General features: G+C 36.1%; 1 long non-coding RNA gene across 3 annotated transcripts in view; it reads right to left on the bottom strand.

The window, feature by feature from the left end:
- LOC115351910 overlaps positions 1-12,310 on the bottom strand; it is a 49,504-nt gene extending 37,194 nt beyond the window's left edge. For 2 of the 3 annotated variants that reach the window (XR_003926942.1, XR_003926944.1), the window contains exons 1-3: positions 11,230-12,310; positions 10,114-10,281; positions 6,624-6,773 (exon numbers count right to left, since the gene is read on the bottom strand). This is a non-coding gene — a long non-coding RNA (uncharacterized LOC115351910). Of the gene's footprint in view, positions 1-6,623; positions 6,774-10,113; positions 10,282-10,712; positions 10,776-11,229 lie in introns of all 3 variants that reach the window. The other variant, XR_003926943.1, reaches the window with a different exon arrangement.
- Between the last annotated feature and the right edge of the window lie 487 nt (positions 12,311-12,797).

Genomic DNA, 12,797 nt, shown 5'->3' with positions numbered 1-12,797 from the left:
CTCCCCTTGCATTTCAGTTCCCTCCTCTTAGCTGCAGTGATGCAGCTGTTTCTGAAGCCAAACTGTAAATCAGATGATTGAAATGATCCAGACTAAAAATAACTTGGTTTGTGTTTGGAACATGTCTGAAAGGTCTTTATAGGTTTGATGGTACTGGAAGGGGAAGAAAAAGCTTTTACTGGAAATGTGACCTATCTAAATTTTAACTGGACAATTCATAACCAGAATATTTCTGCATTTCACAGTTGTATTACAGTTCCCCTCCAGCCCTAAGGCTTTCTATAAAACAGAGGGAGGATAACTAATTCAATTGACCATCACTTCTCTATTCTGCACAGCCTAATCTGGTCTGACACAGCTACAACGGATGTCCTTAGACAAGTGTTAATCTACTCAATCCCATTTTTAGTATTCTTTCTGATAGCAATATCATTTTCATATCTCTGACTATAAGGGCTACAGTAATGTCACACATTTTAAGCATGAAACATGCTAGAGAGATATCTATATTTTAGGCCAAAAATCAGTTCTGCAGATCTCTTGGGGCAGAACTGATACTACCCAGATGTTTTGGGTGTTGATCAGCAAGAGCAGCAGGTCCCAATGGAATTCTAAAAATGCAAAATGGGAACACAGAAAAACCCAAATCTACAGTATCAGCCGTTATGTCACTGGGAATTTTTACATTCTTCATCCAAAATGCATAAACTCAGAAAAATTATTTAACTGCTAACTTACAGCAAACTTGTTTAACTAAAATTCCAATCTTATAAGCCTCCCTTTCTAACCTAGGGATGATTTCATAGCCTCCTGCTTCACTGGGTTTAAGATTCCCTTGGTTGTAAAGATTTCTCTAAGCTGCTTCCCTTCATGAGCAGTAGATTGCAGTGGAATAATTTCTCTGCAGTATTTTCTTAGTGAAAAGGTCTGCAAATTGCTTTTTCACCCTTCACCCTCCCTTTCAAGATACAAATTCAAAATAAACAAGCCAGACTGTCACTGAATGTATGTACATCTTGTTCCTCAAGTGGCTTTATAATAAGGCAACATAAATAAACTATTAGACTTGCATTAATAATAAAACCTTCATGACAAGCTCACAGAAGCTTTGGGGGGTTTCATAAAAATTCAAATAAAACCCCTCAAAAATTTAAAGAAAGAACACACTTTACTGAACTGGGAAACCTGAGAAGATTGAAAGTATTTCCTCCCTCTTAAACTAAAGGAAGTAGTTAGAACTCTTGTTCTATGGGAATCCCAAAGAACAAAACATTTCACTACGATATTCTTAACATTGTAGTATTTTTACAAATCTGCTTGTGCTATGTATGCTCCATACTTAAAATATTTCATCCTTCCACTATACCATAGGAAAGAGTACAATTTCAGTGGACACCAGGACTCAAACTATTAAAACATTTCATACATTTAAAGAAATTTCTTAAATGACACCTTGAAATGAAGCCCAAAGGTAGAATACATTCCCACAAGAAAAAGTACCTATAACTGTCAGTTGCATTCTGCTGAACTTCCTGACTGCAGCCTAGAGAGTTGATAAAATCTGTTAACGAAATGCCTGTTTTCAAGCTAAACAGCTATGACAACAAAATGCTTGGAGATATTTTCAATATACATGACATCTTTCTTCACAAATAGATCTATTCATACTCAAAAGCAAAAAAACATCTAGTACTGGATGACTTTGCATCAGATATTTTATTTTAAAGAAAATGTAAAATGCAAATTAAGTTTCTACGTTATTATGCATAAGATTTTCTTAATGTAAAAGACATCCCAATTTTATATAGCTCTGAGCATCATCCTAGAAAAAGTGCATTGAAAATTGGCACTCTGTCCTACTGTCCACTAACCTAGCTCTCACTGTGATTTTGGCCAAGTCATTTTCTTTTTTTCTTTCTCAAAGAGTGACTGAACCTTCCTACTTACACAAATGAGATTATAATAAACAAATGTTTACACACAGTCACACAAAGAACTGGTGTGACTTAGTGTAGCATTTGGAAAGCCATTTGTAGTTTTAGACCACCAGCGAATGCTAAGTCCCATTTTTTGTATGTAATATAAAGTAGTGACCTACAGTAATTGAGAAGAGAAATATGTGCGGCCACAGCTGTGAGCACCCACTGTTTCAAAAATATTGTATGCCATAAATAACTGGCACTTTGCATCTTTACGACCTACTTTATTTCACTTGATATTCAGAATGGTTCTTTGTCTCAAAAAGAGCATGTGTATGTAACTTGTAGTTTGCTGAAATATCTTCCAATTGCAACAGCCTGTAAGTGGTCCGAATTTGACAACTTTTACAACATGACAACTTACTAAATTGGAATACCCTAGTCATTTCAAACAAACATTCAATTACATAAACTAAGGATTGGATTCTTACAAGTTTTCTATTTAAAACTCAGCATTTGAATGTTTATTAATCTTAGATTGGAACTTGGAGCTCTGACTGAACACCAAGTTGTCAATCCTTTGATACACAATAAAAAGCTCTTTAGTCTCTTCACTATTTGAACGGCAACAGCAAAACTGAAGATTTTGCTGGGATTATTCCTTCAACTCTTCTTTGAGATTAGAAAGTTATTTCAAAACTTGCTTATAATTTTTTTTCAAAAATCCGTATTCCTCTCTACAAAGCTAACATACATTCCATTAAGAGAATGTTGATTTTGTTTGAAAGTTGATTTCACTTGAAATATCTCTCCCAGTAAAGACTGATCCCTCTCTTGTCAGAGAAATTCTATACTGATAACATTTTATGGGTTTTTTTCATTGTTAATCAGGGAAATTATTGCAACTATATCAGCTGTCTTATAAAAAAAGAAATATCTATAGCTTGTGGGGATACATATCCTTTTTGGCATATCCCAACCTATTCCAGACCCAAAGTACTACAAAGTCATCCCATCCAAGCCCTCTAAAGGACACTGAGGTCTATGCATCCCTTTTTGCAAGCCAGGAAAGCAGGTACTAGAGAGGTACTCAGTGCTAGAGACTACTTTTGTCAATAAACGTTTAGCATTTGTCATAATTCCAGTTGTTCAGATTGAACTCTGCTCCCAGACCAGCATAAACAGGAGTCAAACCCCAATTTAACAGCATTGACAAATTGCAGACCATCAGAAGAAGCTGACTCCTGGCTGCATTCACACTGGGAAATTCAAGTATGCTTGACACACTATCTTGTTGGTACAGAATTAGCCCTAGTTTGTGATACTAAGAGTTTTAATCCATGAGGAGAGTCTCAGCCCATGAAAAGATGACTGTGTTCTGGATGAGTTTAAAAAGATTATCAGGAACACATTTCTTCTAGCTAGATAACCTCTGAAATAAGTAGAGAATTCCAAGATGAAAAGATTACAGTTCTCATTTCATGGAATATCAAAGTAAGGGAGAAATTAACATCCTGCTACTTACTTGCCTGTCACCAAATTCTATTTTGACATATTTCTTGGTTATGAAAATCTTGTAAATAATCCAGATAGTAATCCAAACTCCTGCAACTGCTTTCAAAAGTTTAAGGACTCTGTACCATACTACAAGGAGTTTCTCAAAAGGCTGCTGAATTTTACATTTCAAGCCTTCTGGAATAGAAATGTAATCCTTTACAATATTTAGTATTTTTTTCATTTTGCCCCAAGGTTCTGAAGGGTGTAGCAAATATAGACGTGGAAAGGCCTTTCACACACTTTCCTTCGTTTTGCTAGTGAACTGCCTCATTTAGCTTTCTCTTTTACTGACAAGTCCCAGTAGTCAACCCTATACCCCATTAATAAATTTGCTGCTGTTTCTGCAATATCATTAGATGCCAGTAATTGCCCAATTTATAGCAGTAGGTCCCCTAAAATACTGTGAACCTTACTGGTATCTAATTATTTACCTGAAGCCAAATTGTACTGTTAAACCCATGAAAACATTTTTCCAGTACTAATTTTCACTGTAGGTATTTGCTATGGCCAATAACCAAGCTGCTGATCTTTAGTTCCCCTCCCCACTATCAATTATTTGTACTCTCTAGGACATGAAAGGCTGTGATTTAGAGGCAAGGGGAGCATATTAAATATATGCAGAAAACCTGTTTTTAAAGCCTGTACTCACACCAGTACTCTACATCCAAGCGTTATTTTAATCAGGTGAGAAAAACAGAAGAAGAAGGAGGTTTGTGTGACCAATTAGAACTAACCAACACTATTCAAATATTAAATAAGTAATAGTTAGTATGCACTGAAAAGTTTGCAAACCAGAACTTATTCCTAGATATTGGTAATTATTATTGAAAGACTGCTAGTTTCAAGAAAGTACTGCATTCCTACACAAAGTGCAAAAAAGAAAAATGTTAAATTAGTTAGCTATAGGATAAGATATGAATTATTTATTAAGCTTGATTCATGTGCATAAATCTTCACAGTCAAGCATGCAAATCAGATCAGGTAATTCCACACAATCATATGATTACTAATTTCATATGCAATTACTTCATCGGTGTCTGTAGTTGAAGTATTTAGAAGTACAAATTTGATATATTCTTGTTTACATATTTTACAGACAGCTAATACATTTTTAGAGTCTATGTAGATACTTAATATAGGGTTTTAATACCCAATTTTTATACTTCAGATATTACGATAAGGCCATATGCTCCTAAGAAAAGTTTTCATCTAACTGTAGAAGAGTACTTGCAACTTCTATCTTTCTTTGGTTTGTAAGGCATAAATGGCAGTGTGTTACAAATTAGAGGGATTTTTGTTAATGTCAGATAACATGTTTCAATATTCATTTCAGAGAGGGTGGATAGCAAATGCAGAATAGCCTTTTATTTAAGTCCTAACAATTGCTACCATTAAGACTTAAGTACAATCAAATTGGTGCTGCTATATTTGATAGATTGCTGACAAAATTTTCTTCTGAAATGTTCTTTTAGCTTCCTGTGTGGGTAGAAACTTAAGAAAACTGTATTCAATATTCAGAATTTCTGCCGATCGTTATATTCAACAGTCTGTTCTTATTTGCAGTTTCTATGACTACTGGAGCAGCACTAATTTCTTCAAATTGAAAGGAAATAGAATCTAATTTGTATACTAAACAAGAACATGCACAATTTTCTTTGAAAGCTATTCAAGCAGAAAGAGCATATGTATATATACACACACACACACGTATCTCCATTTTAATGCAAAAACACAGGCATATATATTCATTTTCAAAAATTTAACCAAGCAGAGAAAAGCACAATCAATTTTAACCACATTTCTTTTAATGTAATATTAGGAAATTTTAGCCTGTATTGAAAGAATTCTACTTTTACCTTTTCCAAATGTTCACTACAAGCCATGTGATTAATTTTTTTTTTTTAGTGGGACAAAATAATACACTAAAAAGAAGAGCATAAATACTGTTTCTTTCTCAAAGACTTTCCTATGCACCCTATATGCTTTCAGCTTACAAGGTTTAGGATCTTTTTTTTTCCTGTATCACTTACACCTGTTATTTAATTTGAATTCCCTAATCTAACACAAGGAAGCACTAATATACATGCAGAGGTTGTGAGATTATGACTCATTGTATTGGTTTCAATGGCACTACTCATACATTTGTGTAATGTCTTTTCTAGTAACTCCAGTTACTACATAAATATATTGTCGTCTTAGCCACAAGAAGTCTAATGACACCAGAAAAGCACACTGCCAAAACAAGCAAAATTCATCATACCCACTGAAGGTATTTCTAATTGAAAAAACTAGTTATTTTTTATGCTGTTCCTATATTTTTACTTGGATTTCATCTATCAGCTTTTAAAAATAGATTTAATTTTACTGCATTTTAAGCATGCACCTACTGGTTTTGTATTCAAAAGAATCCCTCAGACAAAGAAAATTTTAGGTACAAAAAATTATCCCTTCGATAAGCCTCATTGCTGTGCAACTGGGCAGCCACACAGCCCCTACCAGACAGGCAGCCAGCACACAAGACAACTTGCAGTACAGGACAGCCTGCACAGCTGCTAGTTAGGAAACTCTGAGTTCTGGATAATGACAGAACCTCCCAGCCAACCAGCTTGACATCCTTGTTTCATGCCAGCTGGCTCACCTGTCCAGGTTCCCTTCAAATACTGATGAATTGACATAAAATACATGCCTGTTAAATCAACATTTTTCAAGGCACTGCTGTTCTGCCAGAAAAATCGTAACTGGGTTTAAAATTAAGTACTGGAAAATAAATTAGGATTTCATTTTCTGATTTAAATCAAAACATTAGTGAATCCATCCTTTTTCCTCTAGTAATTCTCTCATCCCAGTTTTCCTTTGTGTCAAATTACTTCTTTTCTTTGAAAAGCCCTTCAGAGGGAGCAGGAAATATAAAAAACGTATTCTAGGGCACAGTGGAGGAATGTTCTCTAGTTTTCATTTCTTTCAGTGAACACCCTATATTAAACATCATTCTACAATCTTGAGTCTGACCGTGTACTTCCATATATATCTTAAGACACACAAAAAGCTTTCCTGGCTAACAGCGAAAGTCATTTTCTCCTTTGTCAACCCCTAAACTACCAATTTCACGCGTCAGTTGGGCAGCTATGTGGAGACAGCCTTTCTTACCTTTTGGTTGTCCTGAGGAAGAGAAATGAGAAGGCCAGTCATCTCAAGAAAATACAGTCATACTATATTTGGAATCACTGCTTGACAGAATGGAACACTTCAGGTTCAATCAGTTGTTCTGACATTGCTTATAACACAGGTCTGGGCAAACTAAAGGCAAATAAAACATTTTATTTTTAAGAACAGATAACAATCATCACATTAGCTGGGAAACAAAGAAAGGGAAAAATCACACGTTTTACAAGCACTTATAGGTGGGCTTAAGTTAGATCACCAGCCTTCTCTTACCCTGCAAAATTTAGTTAATATGCTAACAGATACTTCACATAATTCCTAGCTGAAGGCTGTAATATACATCCAGTCCTATGCCTTCCACCTACATTAATGGAAAACAGTTCAGACCAAACAGCCTAAATTTTACCTATTTTTGGTAGAATTAAAATAAAATTTCTCTGCCTTCCATTCTTCTCCCTCTCCCATCTCCCCATCATTTAGTATCCAGAAACCTGAGCAGGCTTTATGATTGCAGTCCATCTTTTTCAGTCATGTGCCACCTTCCACTTTGGGGATGGCAAGATAACATTGGTCTGAACTATTTTTTTCCTCTGTCTGCTCTGATGGACAGAAAAGTTGGTGAGTGCATGGGAGAAACCAGTTTTCTCTTTACTTTATGTTCATCCATCAGTCTTATTCCAACTAAGATGGAAAAGCAGTATTTGGTAAGAACTGTCCATATACAGTCTTGCCACTTCTGTAAGTGCTTAGAGAAGAAACTCTCTATAATTGACATTTGTAACCACAGTGTGGTTCACTACAACCTCTATAGACTCTGAAGTATTTTTTTCTGACAAAAACAGAAATAAAGCTTAAGCAACGAAATTTCCCTTTTTTACAGTTTAAGTAGCAATATATTGTCATGCTGCTATCAAGAACAATCAGAATATATAATATCTGCACATGATGACTAAGTTCATATGGCCATTAAAACTTAAATATTAATTTTTTCCCCATATAATTCATACAAGTCAGAGTAAAATTCACACCTTTCAAAATATTTGCTTAAGCTTTTGAGCCTCAATCCAGCAAACACGTTTACAACATAGGAACTGTCCCATTTATTTTAATTATACATGTTAAACATCTTTTCTTGGATTGGAAACTTGGGCTTGTAACTTACTTTTGTCATCAACATCCATTTCACTAGTTATCAAATAGCTCTTGAATCTGGCAATTCTTTAGAGAATGAATCAGATAAAGATAATCACTTGCTCTGGGAAAGAACAAGGCTGCTGGGTTTGCCTGTATCACGTGTAATACATGAACCCAGTTAACATCATTCTGATATTATGTTTCCAAGATACACACATTGTGCTAGCATAGGCTTATCTCTGGCTCAAGGCCTAAATGTAATTATGGCTCCAGGGTAGAAATGGAAGAGTTTTTCTTCAAGCATTGCAACTGTAATGCAGGCTGCCAACTGAAGAGGAAGGTAGGAATCTTGACAGATACGAAATGCAAGAACTTACCAGGCAATAATGGCATATCGTAAGCATGTCATGTGGTTTGTTTGTATAACAGCTAATGGAAGTTTTTACACAACAAAATCCATCCCTCAGGAGTCAAAAAGAATAAAACTGACTCCTGACTAGAATTTGCTGTTTTACTTAGAAATCTAAATAATAAGCTAATGTGAAAAGCACATATGTCATTAATTACAGTTAAAATAACTAAGTACGGAATTTGCTTTTCAGAAGCATCTATTTAAGGTGATGTTATGCTTTAGTCTCAAAAACCTTAAAATTCTCCCCATTTCATCAAAAAACTTAATATTGGAATTTCATAGGCAGGGAAACCTATGATTGTCCAGGAGAGGCAAAGAAACAAAATGAAATGCAAAGAAAGAAACAGTAAATGGAGCTGTAAAATTAACCAGTCAAATGGTTTATGTTAGGATAAACAATTTTGCTCAATAGGGACTCAAAATGGTAGATGACTTTAGTTGACACAAATATTGTTCTAAATATATTTCAAGAGCATTAAGTGTTTCCTGTGAATCTTTGTTTCCACGTGGCAGACCTTCATCTAAATCACAGCATCGTGGGTGAGCACCCTGTGCTCCCTACACCTACTGCTGAACCATATGTATTATATGGTTTTTCCTGCAGTGCAACGCGAGGTGAATACCAGAAACAACTGCACCCCAAGAACTTTACATCCTGCAAATATGCAGGATTCTTCCTTCTCCCACCCATTGACCCACCTCACCGACAGAAACACCAAGAAGGGGATTTAATAGAGCTCTACACCACAGTGCTGACTGTTGTAGATTTTATGAAAATTAGACTCTTTACCACATATGACTTTGTAAGTTAGCCACTATGCCACCACATAGCTTTTACACAGCTACAGATGAGTTCTGAGTCTCAGTGAAAGACAAGGAGATACAAGGTCATTGCCAATGTCACTTTGGAAGATGAGATTTAAACTGTTACTTCAATGCTTTAACATAACATCTGACAATCACAGGTTCATAATGTGTATACACCACTATGAATCTTAAAATTAAGACAGAATTTTATTGTAGACAGTTGACTTAAGACAGCTTATCATCAACATCTTGAAAGGGGTAGAGAACAAAACACGAAGCATCCTCAGAATTCCAGCTTTCTAATCTTAATAGGCTTTTCTTATGAAGAAAGTCTGTTTTAACATATTTACTTTAAAATGTCTTAGCAAAGAAAAATTGGATGAAAACTATTATCTGGAGTGACATCATCAAATCTGGCTCCAAACAAATCCATCCACTTCATCTAGTCCTACTGAAACATTTATTATTGCTCTGAACATGAGAAAAGGAATTCCTGATTAAGGGAACCCCCAGCATAAAGTATTACAGAGAGCAGAAAGATCTTGAAAATCCAAAATATGGATTATAACCCCACACAGTAAGTTCATAAATTGATGGGGCCCACTCCTGCATGAACAGTGTATTTCATCAGTTGAGAGAGGTTGTCATCTACTGTATCTGAATAATTCAGTGTGCAAAACTAACTCATGAATGATGGTGGTGGGATTATGCTGTTTTGAATTATTGCATGGGAGAATCCATTAATTTACCCAACTGCAGTGGAGAATAGTTATTGCTAGTCTATTTAGGAAAAAATCTAATTCAAAATCTAGAAGTCACAAGACTTTACAGCTACTACATCTGACTTAATTTCCTTAATCTCCCAAGTTCCGCATACTGAGTAAACCAAAGCACAAGAAGGTTTCTTATAATTAACTTTTGATATTTCAGCAGCTAGGTTACAATCTGTTACAACCTTTTTATGCCGTTTGGTTTTATGTTATGATTATGCTTGCCGCTTCTACTATTGTCTATATACTGAACTCCGTGTCCTTTATATGTTTTCAGAGACAAATGATTCAGTATTATTGACCTTCATGAGGTACAGAATAGAATGGTCACCAAATCACGCAGAATACTTACTGTTTGAGGCCAACAGGTTCACTCTTTGATGAATTATTCCAGCTCCAATGATGTATCAAAACCAATCTGTTTGCTATTTTTGGTTAAAAAGACACCATCCCTTGGCTATCACAGTTACAGAGTGACTGAAGAGGAGCATGTTTGACGTTTTGATGATAAAGATGAAAACTGCAAGCAGGAAAACAGAAAACAAAACAGAACTTCAGTTAAAATGCTAGGTTTCATTTCCATTTCACACTATGATTATATTACTGGTCCTGAATGTGTCATTTCTGCTTCTTCCCTCCTTTCTTCTTTCTTTTATTTTTTGGGGCCTGATTGCCCCAAGAGCTATTTTTAACAAGACACTTGCTCCAGCTTCTCTTCCCAGGAGTCTGTTTAACAACATTAACAATAACAAGCAAAAAGCAGTGGAGTGTTGTAATCATAATACACACAGGGTGAGACAGAGACAAAGTCTCAATGATAAATCCTTGAACTGAAGGAATCCACAAGTGCCTGCCCAGGTTTCCTTCCTGTGATCATTATACACTAAATATATTAATAAAAATGAATGACCAGTAAATGTCTTTAAGTAACCAAGAAAATTTCAAACCTACCCAGAGACTCTCTTCATTAGGATATGATTGAGGCATCTGTAAGGTTTTGAAGGATTTCTTATTCTAAATCACAAAATATTTCATGAATCAACCTTCTAGCCATAAGAATCAAGATAGGACCAAATTAAATTTCATTAGTCATCTTTTGTCATGAATAAGCATATTTTAAAATGCACTGCTCTTTCTAAATTAAGAATGAGCATGAGTTTTCTTCTTATTTTTGTCCAAAATCCTATGGTTCCTCTATAATAAACGCAACAAGAACTAAGTAATTTGTATTTTCTGTGCTCCCAGAGAATTTCCCTAACGTAGACGACATTTAATTAGCCATAATCAGCTAGGTTTAACATTGAAAGACATTTCTGTTTAGTTAATTTATGTATCGATAGAGTATAGTAAAGTTAGCTGGTTAAACTGTGCAAAGGAATAAGAGATGCTGAATGTCTGTTATTTTAAATGCTTATTATTGCTCAGTGCTGAGCTACCACCCATCTTCTGCAGGCTTTTCTTAGCATACCTATAAACTCAACTTCTGCTGTGATGCAGTTTGGATCCTAGATGATGGCAGGGCAGTGATGTTTCAACTTTGTCAGATAGAATCAGGTGAGAAATAGTTTGATGTTCCAAAGGACCTCTAACATGTAAGATGGTAAAGAATAGACTGACAGTAAAAAACAAGGGAAGTGGTTTTCTTGTAATACTATAGTCAAGAAATTCCAAACTGCCCCCTTAACAAGTTTAGCACTATCTTCGTTCAAGAGAGATGAATAATTTTAGAATAACACCTCATGTCTGGCTCTATTATAGGTGTCAGAATGGCAAACTGCCTCACCCAAAATGGAAACCAGGACCACTCTTAGTGACAAATTAACTGAGGACTTCCAGGGGTTATTTAAAACATATTAGCATTCTCAATAAAAGTGATACTTAAAAATAGAGTAGAACTTCATGGATCTAACAAAGATGTTCAGAACAATTCCTTTTTTTAACTCTTTCTCAGGAATTTCTGAAGTTTACTTGATTATATATTCTCTACTATTAATCATGACATGGACAAAGAATGAAAACATTACTCCCTTTTATCGCCCCAGGACTCATCACTGAATCTCTGATTCAGTAATCTTCCGTGTCTTACTCCCAGATCTCCCAAAATTCCAGTTTCAGTTCAATTTTTAAAAAGGTTGACACTCTCAGTCAGGGGAAAAGAGATTCTAAATAATTCTACCATTTAAGCTTAAAGCATTTAGAGTTTGCCCTACTGCTGCTTTCCATGCTTTATATTCAGCTGCTGACCACTCATAATTAAAATACTCAGGCCTGTTGTGATTAAGTTAAATAGCTTCACTCTCAGACTACTGGCAGTTGCAAAGTATGCAGCAAGATTTTTTTTTTATTTCTAATTGAGCTTCTTAGTATGACTCACAGCTGTAGAATCAGAAAAGGAAACACTTAAAAAGACTGCATTTGTCAGGCTCCCTCTCCCCAAAGCAGCTATGTATCTAGGGATGAAGCTTACATACAGGAAAAGGACCTGGGGGTGCTGGTCGACAGCCGGCTGAATATGAGCCAGCAGTGTGCCCAGGTGGCCAAGGGGGCCAACGGCATCCTGGCCTGTATCAGAAATAGTGTGGCCGGCAGGAGCACGGAAGGGATCGTGCCCCTGTACTCAGCACTGGTGAGGCCACACCTTGAGTACTGTGTTCAGTTTTGGGCCCCTCATGACAAGAATGACATTGAGGTGCTGGAGCGTGTCCAGAGAAGGGCAACAAAGCTGGTGAGGGAGCACAAGTCTTATGAGCAGCGGCTGAGGGAACTGGGGTTGTTTAGTCTGGAGAAAAGGAGGCTGAGGGGAGACCTTATCGCTCTCTGTAACTGCCTGAAAGGAGGTTGTAGTGAGGTGAGAGTTGGTCTTTTTTCCCACGTAACAAGTAATAGGACAAGACAATCATAGAATTGTTTAGGTTGGAAAAGACCTTTAAGATCATCAAGTCCAACCATCAACCTAACACCACCATGCACACTAAACCATGTCCTGAAGGGCCTTGTCTACACGCTTTTTGAACACCTCCAGGATGATGACACCAC

Source organism: Aquila chrysaetos, chromosome 16 (assembly GCF_900496995.4).
Source record: "Aquila chrysaetos chrysaetos chromosome 16, bAquChr1.4, whole genome shotgun sequence".
Taxonomy (NCBI): Eukaryota; Metazoa; Chordata; class Aves; order Accipitriformes; family Accipitridae; genus Aquila; species Aquila chrysaetos.
The sequence above is the reverse complement of the archived record's forward strand: the minus strand, read 5'-3'. Positions and strand labels throughout refer to the sequence as shown.